This window comes from Monodelphis domestica, chromosome 2, assembly GCF_027887165.1.
Source record: "Monodelphis domestica isolate mMonDom1 chromosome 2, mMonDom1.pri, whole genome shotgun sequence".
NCBI lineage: Eukaryota > Metazoa > Chordata > Mammalia > Didelphimorphia > Didelphidae > Monodelphis > Monodelphis domestica.
The window spans coordinates 448,494,116-448,511,936 of record NC_077228.1 but is presented as its reverse complement, the minus strand read 5'-3'; the positions used below and the strand labels follow the sequence as shown (position 1 = coordinate 448,511,936).

The window sequence follows — 17,821 nt, the reverse complement described above, 5'->3', positions numbered from 1 at the left end:
TTTTTGATATCTTTTGTGATGTGGGAATGGTGTGGAATAACTGAGACTTGTAGCTGGGATTTATTATACAGAAATGAAGAAAAGTAAGCTAACTATATAAACCATATGAGATTTGTCATTTCAATTGTGTAGTGTCTTCTTTTTCTTTATATATGGAACTGCTTGTTTTGTTAGGTTTCATAAAATTTGGAATAATATTTTTTAAAGAAAGCTATTATTCCTTTATGGGCCTCAGTTTGATCATCTGTAAGATGAGAGGTTGAATATACTGTGATTTATCAAGTCCTTTCTAGTTCTAAATCTGTACTCCTATAAAAGGCTACTTGTAGGGTTAGCACTAAAAGTAGTGCTATTTTTCTAGTCATTCTAGTTTTTCTTTAAAATAATTATTTTTACATAAAGAAAAACTGAGACTGTGAGTTTAGGTGACATTCCAAATTATTTAAGTTAATGGTGAAATCTGGCTGACCTCCTTGATCCCAATTGCTGGCCACTATATTGCCTTAAATTTTCCTTCTCTTTACTCAATATTCAAGTTTATTGGAATGTTAACCTTTCACTGTCCCTAGTGTTCTGTCTGTGACGAAATAAACCAACTCCCTGGCTGACAGGAACCCTTTTACCTTTCTCTAATTATTAATTGATGTTCTTTAATCTTCAGTTGTCAATCAATCTTTTTTTTTTTAATATGATGCCTCTAATCATCTGACTGCTTTCCTATCTTTCAAATTCCTTACTGCTTTTCTTTATCTTCTTAATAATAATAATAATTATGGTGATAATAATAATAATAATTAAATGTAATGATTGCAATGATAACCCTTTTCGTCCAGTTATTTTCCTATTTCCAATAAGGAAAAGGTTCTTGCCAAAGATTTTTGTCTATCAGGGCACTAATATTCATAGAAATACTTTGAAGCATTTTTCTTTCCATCTTTTTCCTCTTAATTTCAGGGTTGAGTTGTGGTACTTGTTTGTCTATTCACTTCTCTCATGCTTGGGTTATTCATGGCTTAGGACTTAATAAGAATTTTAACAACAAATTTCCTTCATAGCATAACAGGTTTCATTGTGAAATAAATTTATGAAAATATATTTTAATTATTCCAACAGAAGCATAAGACTTAATGATGATAATATTGTTTTATAATTGTTTAATAATAAGTATTCATTTGCATTTCCAGCTATTTCCTGGACTATTACCCCTGGATGTCTTGTAGGCACCTGAACTTCAATTTATCCACAATTTGAACTCTCCTCTTCTGCTTTAAACCAGCTGTTCTATTTAAATTCTTGTCAAAAATAATTTTACCACTCTTCTCCCAATAACCAAATTTAAAAACTTTTGAGTCTTCCCTATTCTTAGACCCTTTCACATACTCTATACACACATACACATATGTGTATGTAATATATAGTATTTGAGCTAGTTTCCTCATCAGATATGCTCACACACAATGAAGGGTGATAAGTATACCTGGACACACACACACTACATACATACACACACACACACATATGCATATAAATATATATTTTCCTTCTTCTCAATACTGTTTCAGGCACATCAAACACTTTGTGAACACATAGGATTTTCTTGACAAAGATAACGGAATGGTTTGCTATTTCCTCCTCCAGCTCCTTTTACAGATGACAAAAATGAGGCAAAGAGGGTTAACTGATTTGCCCAGGATCACACAGGTAGTAAGTGTCTCAGGCTGGATTTGAACTCAAATTTACCTTATTCCAGGCACAGTTCTCTTTGAATTGTACCACCAGCTCTATCCACATAATGGTTATTAAATACACACATATCTGTGTATATGTGCATGTATGTGCAGTCCTTTCCTGATGAGGAATCTGCTAAATCTTTTAATTTAAACCATGGCTTAGAAATCCAAATTGCATATACATACATACATACATACATATATATATATATATATATATATATATAATTGCTAGAGAAAAACTTAGATTTAAAAGTGTTCACTATTTGGAGTGTTTAGGGAATACAGTAGTATGTTTCTGTTGCCCCCTTCCTTCCCTTCTTTTGTAAAGTTGTAAAGACATGTATTTTTTAGATAGGTCCAAGTCAGTTGCAATTATAATATATTCAGTAGTTTTAAACATGGTACAATATAGTTACCAGAAATCTTCACATATGTAAAAATATTTATTTTTATTTTATTGACTTGTCTCTTCCCTAGGTGCCATGTACTGTTTTATGCCCTTTTGATTAATAGTATCGTTAAGAACCAGAAGGGGCAATATGGGTCATCTAGTCATCTACTATCAAATTCTCAAGCTTTTTGGAGTCTGTAATATTTCTCAGTGGAGCCTGAACCACATTAAAATGTATTTTAGAATTATTTAACAAAATACATAAAAATATAATATGACAAAATTATGCTAATGTGTTTTTCTAAGCCATATTGACTTGGAAATTTGGGGATCCATTTTTTTTAAGTTTGACATTATTGATATTCTAGTCTACCCTACTAATTTTATGGGTTATGGGCTAAAACTCAGAGAGATAAAATGTCACAGAATGGCAGAATCAAGTTTTGAACCCATGGCCTCTGTATCCATATTCTTCTGGATATTTATTCATTGTATCACACTTGCTGATACATGCATATTATTTCCTGTGATTCATGCCTTAAAACGGAGAAATCAGAGTAGCATACTTAGTAGAATCTAGATTGTCTTCATTGTCTTTTTTTGTTTGTTTTTTTTCTTGGAAAGTTACATAATTAGTCCAAGTGTAAGGTAGCATATTGGTCTGTCTGATCAAAAGGTCACCTCTACCACCTGGGCTGTACATTCTAGTATGACATCTGAAAGTCAGAGTTATAGAGTGGGTAGAAATATATGCTTACGTGGAGCAAAAGGCATCTTCCCATAATTTCTTTACCTGTCTGCTGAAATTCTTCAATTAGAACATCATTTCTTGAAACGCAAATGCTCACGAGAAGGTAAGCCTTATCAATTATTTTTACCATAGTATGAATGAATGTTAGACAATGCAAGCATCCAGGATACCTCCAAGATTCTCAAAAAAGCTGTCTGCTGCCATTGAAAGAACAGAATGAATGTGAAATTGAAGCATACCATTCTTTATTTCCTACATAAATTTTTCTGTGGGATAAGCAATATGTGTTTTCTTTTACAACATGATGAACATGGAAATATTTATTGTGTGAGAATATATGCACTTGTACAATCTATATCATTATACCTACTCTCTTGGAGAGGGGACAGGTTTGGAAGGAAGGAGAGAACAGGGATTGCAAAATGTCAAAAATTACAATGAAAAATTGTATCAACATATCGGAAAAAAATTAAAAAATTAAATGAATGAATGTCAGAGCCTTTTTCAAGAGCAGATTTGCTATGGATTGGTTAGAAAGAACTAGGAAACGAGTTATAATATTATGAAAATAAAGCTAAAAGGTACCTCAGGATCCATCTAGTCCAACTTGGTCATTTTACACATGAAGAAACTAGGACTCAAGGAGATTAAATTATTAGTCAAAGGTCAAACAGATAGTAAGAGTCAGAAAGAGGATTTGACCCTAGGATCCTAGACCTCTGCTCTAAGAGTCATTGTTTATATAGAAGTGACCAATTGCTTGGGGAGAAAAAAATTCAAGAAGCTGAAGGTTTAGGGAATCATCTTCCTAATTTTTTCCTAGGACTAGTTCTAGATAATTCTATATAAACATGTGCAGATTCCATTACAGTTTAAATATTTTGCTTCATATAATTGACATGTATTTTAAAATAAGCTTTCTGTATGGTAATTAAGAAAAGACTAGATTCCATTAATCTGAAAATCCTTTAAAAATATTAACCCTGCTCTAAAAGATCCCCTTTTATTATTTCTAAGCCATAAAAAATCTATTCTTGCCAGTAATGTCTTAATTTGTTCTATGCTGAAAGCCCAACTTTATATTTCACAGTGGAAACATAACTCATGCACCTAAAAATCAATATTTCCATGCTCAGAGTTAAGCAAAACCAGGTCTCATATCACTAAGCCAATCAAATTAGTGCTTAGGCTGGAAGTTCTGCAGTTATGAGCATTGCCAGTTTAATTGATGCTGGCATCCAAAGTTAATGGCTCTTAGGTTCTCAGATAAATTTGCAACCATTACTTGAGGGATTCTAGCAGGCACAAAATATGACTAACAAAAAGACTTGAATTTTATTTTATTCATTCAGACATTTATTAAGTAGTTAAAGTGTAGAGAACACGTTGCTAGGTAGGTTCTCCCTGGTTTAGCTGTCACAATCATATTTATCTAATAGTCAAGTCAATAAGCATTTATCAATTCTACTGCTCTTATGAAATTATTATTATTAGTTAATATTTGTAAATGTTGGAATAGTGCCTGTAGAAGGTGTTAATAAATTTGTTTCCTTCTTTCATTCTTCTCCCTTTCCCCCAAGGTTAAGTTCTGAGGATACAAAGGAAAATAAACATGCATGCATAGTAGTACTATATGTTTTTGGTCAGAGGTTCCATAGTATTCTGAGCTGTACCTACTCAGGTGGGTCCTTTGTAGTTTAAGTTTGGTATTAGAATAAAATTATATAATCATACGTCAGTTAATAGTCAACAAAATGAGATTTATTTAAATATAGCAAGAGATAGTTAACAAAAGTGGGCACTGAATGCCCCTTAACTAGTTCAGCCCAGTTAAATTCATATTTGAGCTCTTGCTGTGTTCCTATAGCAAAGCTTCTCTGAGCTCCTACAACCCTTCATGGTTGCTTTGTGTTCAGACAATCAATCAATATACATTTAATGAGCACCTCCTTTGTGTCAGATTCTGTGTTAAGTGCTAGAAATATTAAACAGGCAATTAGGAAGTTATGTCAAGTGTCTGAGTCCTCAGTCCCTGGCGCCAACCAAGGTTTATACGGAATGTTTCGATATAGTTGAAGGAAAAACTAGCTTCACACTCTTGAGGAGGTCTTTCAAACATTGCTCTTTCCACATTTGACATTCTAGTCTCATCTTTCTGGCTGTTGGTAGTTTGTTTATTATTTTTTTGGGGGGGAGGGTCATGCCTTTTAATAGAAAATACAAAGATCTAACAAAACAAAGAGAGTAGAAAATGAGGCCAGGGCAGGGAACAGGAGAGGCAGGAGCTACTTAGCAGTTGCTTCCTTCTGCTTGTGGGGGCGGATGGAACACACCCACCACCACAGCATGGTCCTGTTCATAGGGCTCCAAGGCAAGCTGTCCAGGGGGATTCATGTTTTCCTGCTGCATTTTTTTTTTCACTTCAGAGGCAAACACAGCTTCAGGGGAGGCTGTAGAGTCTTTGAAGTTGGCCTTGATGGGGATTGCAAAATGTCCACCTTTGCACAGGAAGTTGTAGGCATTGAGAGCCACAATTCTGGGCTGCTCTGGCTGGACCACATCAGCAAAAATCACATCCACCATCCCAATGAGCATTCAGGATTTGTGGGGGTGTTGTGCATCCTCAATGACAGGAATGATGTTTGTCCTCTTTTTTTGGACACATAGATGAGGTCTCAGCCAGATAGAAGAGAAAATTCAATAGCATAGTCTAGACCTTCAGGGCCCACAATGTCAGAGAGATGTAAGATGGTGGTGCCTGAAGCTGCTCCCAAATAGAGTACTTTGGCTTCCTGGTCTGATGTGAATCTGATCCACTCCACCTAGGGCAACGGGGGTCAGCTTTGACTGGGATGGGTTCCAAGCACCATACTCCAACTTTGGCTCACCATCCACCATGTCCTTTGTGACAAGAGCATCTTCCTTTCTTCGACAAATAAAAACTCCCTCATGCCGATGAGGTTCCACAGTAACCTTCTTTCCTACTTGGAAACCTCTTTGACTACTCTGGCTTTAAGCCAGGGGGAACCGGTCCCAACCACCAGGTGATTGGAACCCTATTTGTTCACCTCCTCGGTCCCCTAGATCTCTAATGCTACCACATCCTCCAAAACCTCTTCTGCCTCTGCCAAAGCCTCCTTGACTCACACGGTCACCACCTCTTCCACACCCTTCAAAGCCACCCCAACGCTCTTGTGTTTGGGGGAGGCGGGTGGAGCGGAATCCAAGCTTCCTGGCACTGGGCTTGAAGTACTGAGAAAGCGGAAGCAGAGGCGGTGTGGGGGGGAGTGGCTACGGAAGCCACCAATGGACATGCAAATTGCACAGGCCACCAGGCCTTAGAATCCCCTGACTGCCTGCAAAGGTTTATTTTTATCTGGTAGCCCTTGACTTTGGAAATTCTATGGCTACATTATTCCAGCAAGTACTCTAAGATGGTGAGTTGTGGATTCTGTCAATCTGTAGTTTACCTTCTGGTTCCAGTATTTCTGAACGATTTTATGAATTCCTGAAATTTGACATCCAAGGGTTAAAAAATATTTCATAATGTTTTTTAGTGAGTCTTGTGATTCTTAATTTATCTTTCTTGTTCATATTCGCCAGTCTACTATTTTTTTAACTGGGTTGTTTTTTTTGTGTTCTTGTAATTTGATTGTTCATTGACTTGTTTTAATAATTTTGTTATGTAATTGAAATTTAGTTATATGAACTTATCAGCTTTTTTCAGCTCCAACACATACCACATCTGATCTGGCAAAAGTCCTTTGGCGAGACCCCCTCACAGGCCTTTGGCAAGGCCCGGACCCTGTCCTCACTTGGGGAAAAGGCTCAGCTTGTGTCTTTGATGCCAAGGCGAACAACGCCCGTTGGGTCCCCTCCCGTCTGATAAAGACCTTTGACTCCCCTGCCCCTCCCCCTAACACAAACCCTCCAGGGGCCTGCCCCTGAGATTTCTTTTGTTTGTTTTTCAGGAAAATACAAAATGATCCCGATTTGCTTGATCCTGTTCCTGAGCGTCTGTCCTTCGTCAACGAGCCCTGAGAGTCCTCATCTCCTCGTACACCAAACATGGGAACTCATTAATCCTATTAATCAACTCTCCATCACCTCCGTCTCTTCTCAAAATTGGCCGCGTGGACGCTGGTTCCCTGATATCACAGTTGATCTTTGTACCCTTGGCATTCCCTACACTTCATCACCTCATTATTGTTCTTCCCCCGTGCCTGACACCCAGATTCAAGACCAATGGGTCCAGCATACCCAGTTCCCACTATACGGGTGCCCTGGTTTTGGACAGCCCGCCCACTGTGGAAGTCATTTAGATGGATTCTGTGCCGCTTGGGGATGCGAGACAATTGGCACAGCCAATTGGATTCCCCAAGATAAAGACCTTATCACACTCGCTCGCAAAGACCCCAAGCCCAAACACTGTACTTCCAACCAGTTCAATTGCAACCCTCTTATTATCAAATTCACCAACAAGGGTAAAAGGGATTCCCGTTGGACTGAAGGACTCACTTGGGGACTGCGCCTTTACAAAATTGGCCCTGATGATGTCTTTCTCTTTACAATCAGACTGCGTGTGACCCCTGTTACCATTCCCATGGATTCTAATATTGTTCCTATAGACCAGCGCCGCCCCTCATATCAAGATCCCCAGCCCTCCCGACCCCTCTCCCCTACCCGAATCCCCCCCTCTACTCTCTCACCTGCCCCTACTTCCAAAGTACCCCCTGGTATCGCTGATAGACTCCTCAACCTTATTAATAGTACATATTTGACTTTGAATGCTACGGCTCCAAACCTGACGACTGGCTGTTGGCTATGCCTCTGTCCGCAACCCCCATATTATGAAGGAATCGCCTTTACTGACCATCCTCATCGTACCTCTACCCCTTCCCCTCGTTGCGCCCTCTCCCCCCACCGCATCACCCTTACTGAAATCTCTGGAAAAGGCCTTTGCCTAGGTCACCCCCCTCCCTCTCACTCCCATCTTTGTAATGTTACCCTTCCCATCTCCCACTCCCCTCATTATTTAGAAGCTCCCAAATAACACTTTTTGGGCCTGCAACACTGGCCTCACCCCCTGTATTTCCCTTCAGGTTTTTAATACCTCCTCCGAATTCTGTGTGCTTATACAATTATGGCCCAGAATTATCTATCACACAGACACCGCCTTGGATAAACTTTTGTCCTCATCCCCTCGTGTTATAAGGGAACCCCTCTCTACTATTGCCTTATTTTAGGTATTGGTGGTCTTGCAGCCGGCATTGGTACCGGCACCACTGCTCTCCTACAGACCCAACATATTACAGCCTTACAATCTGCTATGACATCTGACCTTGTAGCCCTAGAAAAATCTGTTTCTGCTTTAGAAAAATCCCTATCCTCCCTCTCAGAAGTTGTACTGCAGAATAGACGAGGCCTCGACCTACTTAATTTAAAAGAAGGAGGATTGTGTGCAGCCCTTAAAGAAGAATGTTGCTTTTATGCTGACCACACGGGCGTAGTTAGAGAATCAATGGCAAAATTAAGAGAACGCCTAGCCCTTAGAAAAAAGGAGGCTGAGGCCAAAGAAGGATGGTACAATAACCTTCTGAGAAGCTCCCCTTGGCTTTCAACCCTAATTCCCACGATAATAGCTCCCTTTTTTATTATCCTCCTAATCCTCACCTTTGGCCCTTGGGCTTTCCAACGCCTGGCTAGATTTTTCAAAGGATTTATCAAATCAAATATCGACTCAGCCCTTGTCAAGTATCCTACGGTCCAATATCATCGTATCGAAATAGCAGATACTGGCCAACCACACACTCCATCTGATACTGATCGCCTCCAATTTAATAGCAGGGCGGTAACCCAACGACGGGAATAGCACAGGTCCTCAATCCCTGATGATCGAGTAACTCCCCCTGTGTAGCCTAAGACAGGGGCCGTCGCTGCGGTCCTGACTTAATAATCTTCCCTCTAATTAAAAAGAAAGGGGGAATTGTCAGAGACCATGTATGGGGCAAAAATTATGACCAAGATAATTATCAGAGACTATGTGTGGGGACAAACTTATGACCAGGAATGAAATAAGGGTTTCTGAGAACATGATCAAATAGGTCATCTCCTGGAGACTGGCGTCGCTAAGTCCAATGGCCACAAACCATGACAGTTCTTCATGTTCCCTCCTGGTACAAACCGTCCTTAATCACCACCATCCCCCTGCTACCTTAAGTATATATTCCTGCCTTGCGCCTGCAATAAATGAGCCGAGCTTTGCAGCAATCAGACAGACTCTTTGTCCTTCTTCCGTGCTCGGTCTCCTCTCTCTCCCCCTATGGGCTTTTAGGTGGCTGTTCCCCGGACCCCACAGCTGTATCTGAGCAGGACTCGGATAGGAAAGTCCCTATTTCTAATCTCAACCTTCAGGGATTGAGGGCTGAGGTCTGGGGACCTGGGTCCCTGAGGACTGTTGTGGAGTCAGGCTGGTGTAATTTCCTAAAATAAAGAGATACAACTTTGAAGGTATCAATGGAAAATCTTCTGGGTGGATAGTCTCTTGCCTTCCCCAAAGGGAAAAAAGTCTCTATTCACTACTCTTGTGGAAAGATGGGTAATCTGGGTTCTTCAGCTCAATGAGGGATTATAGCAAGTTAGGCACAGTGAGATGATCTTCTCCCTGTCAGTTCAGAAGGGATAAGAACTCTGTTTTAAACTGTCCACCTGCTTTTCTTGGCTGGAGGTCCTAATCCTATCCCCCATTGCCAGCCAAAGTTCCAATTCCTTCCTGCTTGAGGTTTCCTTGTAAGTCAAGTTCTTGCAGTGCAGTCTATACCTCTCTCATCCACACTTTCTATTAAGGAACTCTGGTGGGCAACCATAGATGTGCCCAAAGAGATGGCTCTGTGTGCCCTTTTGGCATGTGTGCCATAGGTTCCCATCACAGGCTTAGGGTATTAAAATCAATGGAGGTAACCTTGTAGAAATTTCTTTCCTTGAATTGTTATTTTCTTGGGTTTGTACTTAATTTGTTTTGAGGTTGAGTTGAAAATAGTCAACAGTCAATAAGCATTAAGTGCATTCTTTGTGCCAATCACTGTGCTTAGAATTGGGTATACAAATATGTAAAAAAAAAGATAGTTCTTGTTGTCAAGGATCTAATGGAGGTAGACATAACACAAATAGAAGCTGAAAAGGGGGAGGAGGAGTAGAAGATACTGGATTGGGGCCATGATGGAAAAGTCAGAAAAGTCTCAAAGTATTGCAGCCACATAAGATATAAGATGTCTGAGTTAAGCTATCTGTTAAAGAAAGAGTTAGAAGGCAGTGATGAGGAAGGCAACTAAGGCTGATGATATCTCATAGAATGATAAAGTTATCCCCATAATGAGCTTCCTGGAGCATGATGGAAAAATTAGTCAAAGAAGTCCCAAAGTAGTGCAGCTGAGTGAGAAATGAAATTTCTAAAGAGAGCTAGGTTTGGTTGAAACTTGTCTTGTTGGAAGTCAAAAGTCTTCTGAAGATGAAATTTTGTTTTCCCCAGTCTAAAGGAATAAATTAATAGTTCAACCATCTACATGTCACTGGAAAGATAACTGAAAACTTGAGCTAGAATTACCCTGTACTGAAAGCACTTAAAACATAAATCTGAAACATTAGGGGAAAGAGAATAGATATAAGTATCACTCTTTAATCTATTCCCTTTCTTTATTACTGTTACTTATGCATCATTGCTTCCTCACCTAAAATCAGTTTTCAAAGTAATATATTTCTGAAGGTAAGAAACTCCTTTGAAGGTAGGAGTAATTTCCTACATTTTGGGGGGTGGTTATTTACCCTATTTTGCCATTGCTATAAAATACATGATCAATAAATATATGCAGACATAATTATAGAATTTCAATTCTTAAACAAATCTAATGAATCTTCTTTTCAATCCTTTTATTGGTGAGGAAACTGAGGTTAAACTGTGGCTAAAAAAAATAGTTTATATCTGACAAGATAATTAATCCAGGGTGGAAAATAGAATCCAAGTCTTCAAATTCCAAGGCTACCATTCCATTCTGCTCCTCACATTTTGACAAATTTCTAAAGGTAATAATTTTTGAAAGATATAGATTAGATTTTGCTTGTGTTATTCTGATTGTGTTATTACATTTAAAAAGTAGGGCTGGGATCATAAAGGCTAATGATAGCTTCCAAGAGTAATGGTGGACCACAATTTTAATTCTAGGAATAATAGTTTGTATTTCTGCAAATTATTTCAACCTTCCTCTTCTCTAATTCAATTTAAAGATAAAAAATAGAGGAAAATGTGGGGCCTTACAGGAGAGTTCTGAATTATGCCTATCTAGAAGCTATAAGAAAGAAGAGTCTGACAATTCCGTTTGTCTAGTATTAGAGAAATTAAACGTTTTAAAAAAAGATATCTCTTAAGCTCTAAGTAAAGTTATGATTTATGCATTAAGTTTTGAATATTCAATGAAACTATGAGTTTACTAGTATATTTTGGGGAGTGTTTTAAAAATCTTAAACAAGGTTATTCCAAGGCATGCCAGGATGGATTTTACAAAATATAACACACGGATGGCAACGTACTTATCTCATTAAAGATTTAGAACCAAACATTTTAGATTCAATGAAATCTTGTCCCCAAACTAATAAATACAAACAGTATATTGTTTTTTTATTCTCTTGCTAAAGATTTTTGAAACTGTGAACCTTTAATAAATGTGAACACATGTCTGTCAATGCTTTGCCTGATTTTATTAGAAACAAAACTAAACTAAACTAACTTTAGATTGCTTAAGAAATCCTCAGGTGTTCCAGGATTTTTCTACCTGGAAATTCTGAATAATGATATGTAGCTTCTGAAATGTCTCAGTGCCTGCTATGGAAGATTTTCTCTTTTTGCCTTGCATAGTAAAATATTGTGGCATAAAATGAGACTCATTCAAATTTTTGTTTTAACCTCATAATTGCATGCTTTTGACATAACTTTGACCTTATATGCCAGATTTCTCATATTTTTACTATATTAACTGGGTCATAAAATAGTTTATTTTCTCCCTCAATACAAAATTCTTAGAGTATTCAGTTGAGAAAACAAGTTTCTCATTTTTTAATACTCAGTAAAATAATTTTATTTTCATGCTTATTTTAATATTGTTTCTTTTTCTAAAATAATTTATAATAAAATATTGGAAGCATTCATTATGAGGAAACTTGACAACATAGTCAGAAAAGGGGAAAATTGTGTAGTAATAATGATGATGATTATCTTTGATGATAGCAATATCTTAATGTACACCTTAAGGTTTACAAAATGTATTCCTCACAACAATCCTATGTTCACAAATGGTCATATATTTCAAGGAACTTCTGAGACCATCTACCTAAGAATCCTCATTTTGTAGAGGAAGAAACTCAGGGCCAGAGAAGTCAATGGTTTTCTTAAGGCTAAAGTCAAGATTTAAACCCCAAATCTCTGACTCTAAAGTCAAGACTTTTCTCCAGACATCATTAAAGTGATAGGAATAGGACATTGGAAGGAAAAACAAATCTTTCCCCAACTGAAGAAGCAGGTAAATATTATTATCTCCAATTTACAAGAAATAAAACAAATTCTCTGAGGTCTATCTACTTATCTAGTGTTACCAAACAAATGTTGGGTCTAGGATTTGAACTGAGATCCTCTAATTTCATGTCTAGCAAGTGCCTCTCAAATTACAAATTTTATAGTTATGTATTTATAGGAAAATGAATTAATGAATAACAGGTTTGGGGGAGCATTTAAACTATAAGACATTAGGAGAATGTTCCCTGGTCCTCCTTTATCTGCATATTAAGAACGTAAAAAAAGTCCATTTCATGCTGCAAATTACACTAAAAAATTGTCGACTTATTTGGCTGATTATAATTAGATATCGTTAGTTTTACTCCTTGACTTACTGAGTTGAGTTCCCTTCTATAAGCTGCTTCTTCCTGTTTTTCATTTCCAAAACAATAAATCAAATAAAAAATGCCATTGCTACTGGAAAGGGTATGCCCATTGATTTTCCTATGCTTAGAGTTGGGTGACTCAAGTTCAGTCTCATATCTCTACTTGATATCTTTGGAAAGTTCCATCACAAAAACTTTCTCTCTGGCCACCATTTCCCATTCTCTGTCATCTCTCCCTATTAGAATGAATGAAAGCGGAACTATCTTTCTGTGTGTGTGTGTGTGTGTGTGTGTGTGTGTGTGTGTGTGTGTGTGTGTTTGTATTTTCTGTGCTTATTACATTTGGTACACAGTAAGTACGTACTACACTTTCCCCCTCCATTCAATTGTAATTTTCTGCTTTCTTCTGAAAATATTTATAGTGTTCTCCAAAACAAGAATTCCCTTAAAGAAACTTAGAATGAAAGATATTATCAGAGAGTGTTTTTTAATTATTTTTATATTTTTTTTCAGATTATATTTTCAATAATCTTTTTCTGACATTTTGTAATCCATATTGTCTCCCTTCACCCCATCCATCTCCCCTACCCAGATAGTAAAACATAGGTTGTACATTTTTTTATTTTTTATTTTATATTTCCTTGTTCATCATGTTACCAAAGAAGACATGACTTACACTAGAGAAAAATTCATGAATGAAATAAAGTGAAAAATGGCATGCTTCAATCTATATTCAGATTTCATCAGTTTTTTTCTGTAGTATTGGATAGCCTTTTTCATCATGAGAGAATGATCCAGGATCCTTACATTGCTGATAATAATTGTCATTCAGAGTTGGTCATAAAACATCATTGTTGTTGCTGAGTCCAATGTTCTCCTGTTTCTGCTCACTTTATTTATTATCATTTTATACAAGTCTTTCCAGATTTTTGAGATCACCTTGTTCATCATTTCTTATGGCAAAATAATGTTCCATTACTATCATATATCACAACTTGTCCAGCCATTCCCCCCATTGGTGGACATTCCTTCAGTTTCCAGTTCTTTGACATTACAGAAAGAGCTGCTATTCAATATTTTTCACAAGTAGTTTCTTTCCCCCATCTTTAATCTTTTTGGTATATATTCATTCGTAGGAGTGGTATTGCTAGGTTAAAGGGTACTCACAGTTCAGTGGCCCTTTGGACATATTTCCAAATCTCTCTCTTGAATGGTTATATCAGTTCATATCTCCACCAATAGTGTATGTGCCTCAATTTTCTACATCTACTTCAACATTTATCATTTTCCTTTTTAGCATAATATCCAGTCTGATAGTTGTGAGATTATAGCTCAAAGTTGTTTTATTTTTCTAATTAATAGTCATTTAGAGCATTTTTCCAGTTTATAAAGATCTTTTTAATTTCTTCATCTGAGAATTGCCTATTTAGATCCTTCAACCATTTGTCAATTGGGGAATTTGTGTATCCTTATAAATTTGATTTGGTTTTCTATATATTTGAGAGATAAGGTTTTTGTCCAAGAAAAATAATATTTTTCCCAGTTTGTTGTTTCTTTACTAATTTTGTTTTAATTGATTTTGCAAAAACATTTAATTTATTGTAGTTGAAGTTATGTTTAAAATTTCAAATTCTTCTCAATGTCTTGTTTGGACATCGATTCTTACCTTATTCATTGATAGGATAGGTAAACTATCCCATGCTCCTCTAATTTGTTTATGATATCAACCTTTATTTTTAAAGAGACAGTCTTTGTAGTGGATAAATCATCTTCTTAAAGTAATTTAAAAACTGGAGGAGAGGAAATTGTATTTTCATCGCCATCACTTGTCTTCCACATGTATATGCTGGAGATTTTACAACAAAACCATTAGATACAGGAAAACTGACAAAAGGATTTTGGGGATCGATTTCTAATTTTCAATAACTTCATATTTGGGTTGGTAGTCTAAGGAAAATGGTTTAATTTGCTCTTAATTTGATCTAAGAGCACACAATTGATCATGGATTTAGAGTTGGAAGGGGCCTTTAAAACTATCTAATCCAATCTTCTCATTTTGCTGATGAGGAAACTGAGAGAAATGAAATGATTTGCTTTGAGTCTCATAGGAAGTACCAGAATCAGGTTCTGAATGTGGGTCTTCTGACTCCAGGTATAAGGTTCTTTCCATTATAGCAATATTATGCTTATTTTATGAGTAAGTGACAGATATTCTGTTACTGTGACTGTTCGTATTAGAGCCTTCATTGATTAGAAATCCTGAAACAAGAATGATCAATAGAATGTCCTGACATTTGAACTCAATTAGATTCAAAATCCACCAAGATGATTAAGACAAATGTCTGGTACTTTAATACTAGATTTGTATGAGCTAAATAATTTTGAGTATTTTATACTGACATCCCCAGATTTATTGTGTTCAGGGAAACATTTTTAAAAAGCACAAATGAGTTTATGAATATCAGTATGAATACTATACACAAATGCATACAGGCAATGTGTTCAATTTCATATACACATTTATTAATCTATGTCTAAACACATGAAATACTTAGTTACTCATTTTGTCAGTTGATCAATCAGCAGACCTTTATTAATGAATCCTTTACTATGTGCCAGACACTGTAATAACCCCTGAGTATACATATAAAATTCCCTAAAGAAGGAAAAACAGTTCTTGTCTTCAAGGAATTCATACTTCAGTGGAGAAGACAATATGTACACATATAGATAAGAATCAGGGTTTTGTTGTTCAGTTATATCCAACTCTCCATTTTTTAGAATTTTCTCTAAGATACTGGAATGGTTTGCTATGTTGCTCTCCAGCACATTTTACAGGTTAGGAATGAAGGTTAACAGGGTTAAGTAACTTACCAAGGGTCACACAGCTAGTAAGTGACCAAGGTCAGATTTGAACTCATAAAGATGAGTCGTCTTGATGACAAGTTCAGTGCTATCTGCTGTGCCATCTAGCTCACCAAAATCCTGATGAATATTAAGCAAATAGAAGGTCTCATTAGAGGACAAAGGATCTTCTTCTAAAGAATCCTTTTGCCCTTTACTCACTTTCTGGTGAGTCCTTGGGCTCAAACTTAGGGGAGCGTAGCTTCTGATAGGAGGGGCAAGTTCCCTTTCTCCTACTCTTCTCCTTGCTACATCTCTGCATCACTACCCAGAGTAAACATATATCCTAGATTTTGGCTCAGATTTCCGATTTCCAGAAATGGAGAACTGGGGAGATGAATTCAGTATAAAAATTAAATTGGGTATGGTAAACATATTTATTTCCTATACACAAAATTATTAGTAAACAAAAAATTATCTCATCAGTTCATATTGGCAGAAAGACAGAGTAGAATCCAATGTTATTATGGCTGTTATCCTCCTCATGCACTGACAGAAACAAAAAAACCTCCAAATTTATATATATATATATATATATATATATATATATATATATATATATGAAGGTTGAAACTTAAAAGTATCACAACCTCAGGTGTTTCCCAGGGCAACAGAAAAGGCAATTTCCTTTTCTCCTGAGCTCTATATTACGAAGAGTTGATCAGAGTCACTGACCAGGCTTTGGGCTTGTCCTCTGACTGGTAGTTTTTATCACCAAAAGGAATGGAAAAGTTGTCTAGAACATTTTTGAAATTGTTGTCAGAAATAACTGAAGATTTTTTCCTAGACCTTTAGAACTCAGGAGGTAGCCTCTTATCAAATACACTTACATCTCAAGATCCAAATTTTGATCTCCTGGGAAAAGGAAAAGACACACAAAACAAGAAATAAACGGAAACCCGTACTTACATTTGAAAAATACATTACAGTTTTGAAATTTTTGTTTCTTACACTTGTTTCTCACAATCTAGAAAGGTGGAAGGTATGATCTCTATTTTCAAACAACCAAAAGGCCTCCATGTATAGAAGGGACTAGATTATTTTTCCTCAGAAGGCAAAACTGAGGGTGGAAATTACTGAGAGGCAAATTTCAGCTTGCATTTGAGAGACATGTTTTAATAATTACAGTTGTCTAAAAGTGGAATAGCTACCTCCTTAAGTAGAAGGTTCTTTCTTTCTTATTGATTTTGCCATGCAACAACTGGATGCCTGTTTAATAAATATCATATAGAGAAATCTCTTCATTTGTGGCCTTTCTGAATCATAAATACTGTGTCTGAATAGTTTCTTTGAGGGGGACAAGAAGTAACTACACAGACTGAGACAAATAGTGTCATTGCGGATAAATTCAATACCTGGCCAATAAGCAGAGTATAAAACTGGAATGACTTATTGTTGGATTAAAGGAAACAAAAAAGAAACATAGAATGGAAAACAAAGGCATGATATCTTAATAATTAATTTAAAGGCAAAAAGTTAAGATGATATAAAGTCATAATGGTGAATAGGATAAAATAATTTAAATTCAATTAGAAAGCCTAATTATTCAGGCTTGAGAATCAAAGAAGACAGAGGAGAGTGGGGATTCCTGAAGAAGATAAATCTTAAAGATCTCTGTTCATAAGTATAATAAAATCTAGCACTTATATAAAATGTTAAAGTTAGCAACATACTTTACATTCGATCTTGTTCAGTTATTTCAGTCATATTTGATACTTCATCACCCAATTTGGAGTATTCTTGGCAAAAATACTGGACTGTTTTGCCATTTCCTTCTTCAACTCATGTTATTGATGAGGAATTGAGGCAATCAGGATTAAGCTACTTTCCTGGGATCACACTGCTAGTAACTGTGTGAGTTCAGACGTGAAGTTAGGAAGATGAGTCTTGCTCACTTCAGGTCCAACACTACTCCCTGTATCACCTAGCTACTGAACCCTGTTGGGTAGGCATTATAATTATCCACACTTTACAGATGAGGAAACTGAGGTAACAGCTCACCTAGGGCTATAGAGTAAGTGCCAAAAGTTGATTCAAACTGATCATCTAGATAGTTGCACTAAATCCCACAACATAAAAAAGCAAGATGGATCAAATGTGAAACAGGAAGTAGAC

The 17,821-nt window shown here is 36.7% G+C and overlaps 1 pseudogene; it reads right to left on the bottom strand.

Annotated features, from left to right (window-relative positions):
* Window positions 1–4,656: 4,656 nt before the first annotated feature.
* LOC100032554 (rRNA 2'-O-methyltransferase fibrillarin-like) lies at window positions 4,657–6,420 on the bottom strand (annotated as a pseudogene).
* Between the last annotated feature and the right edge of the window lie 11,401 nt (window positions 6,421–17,821).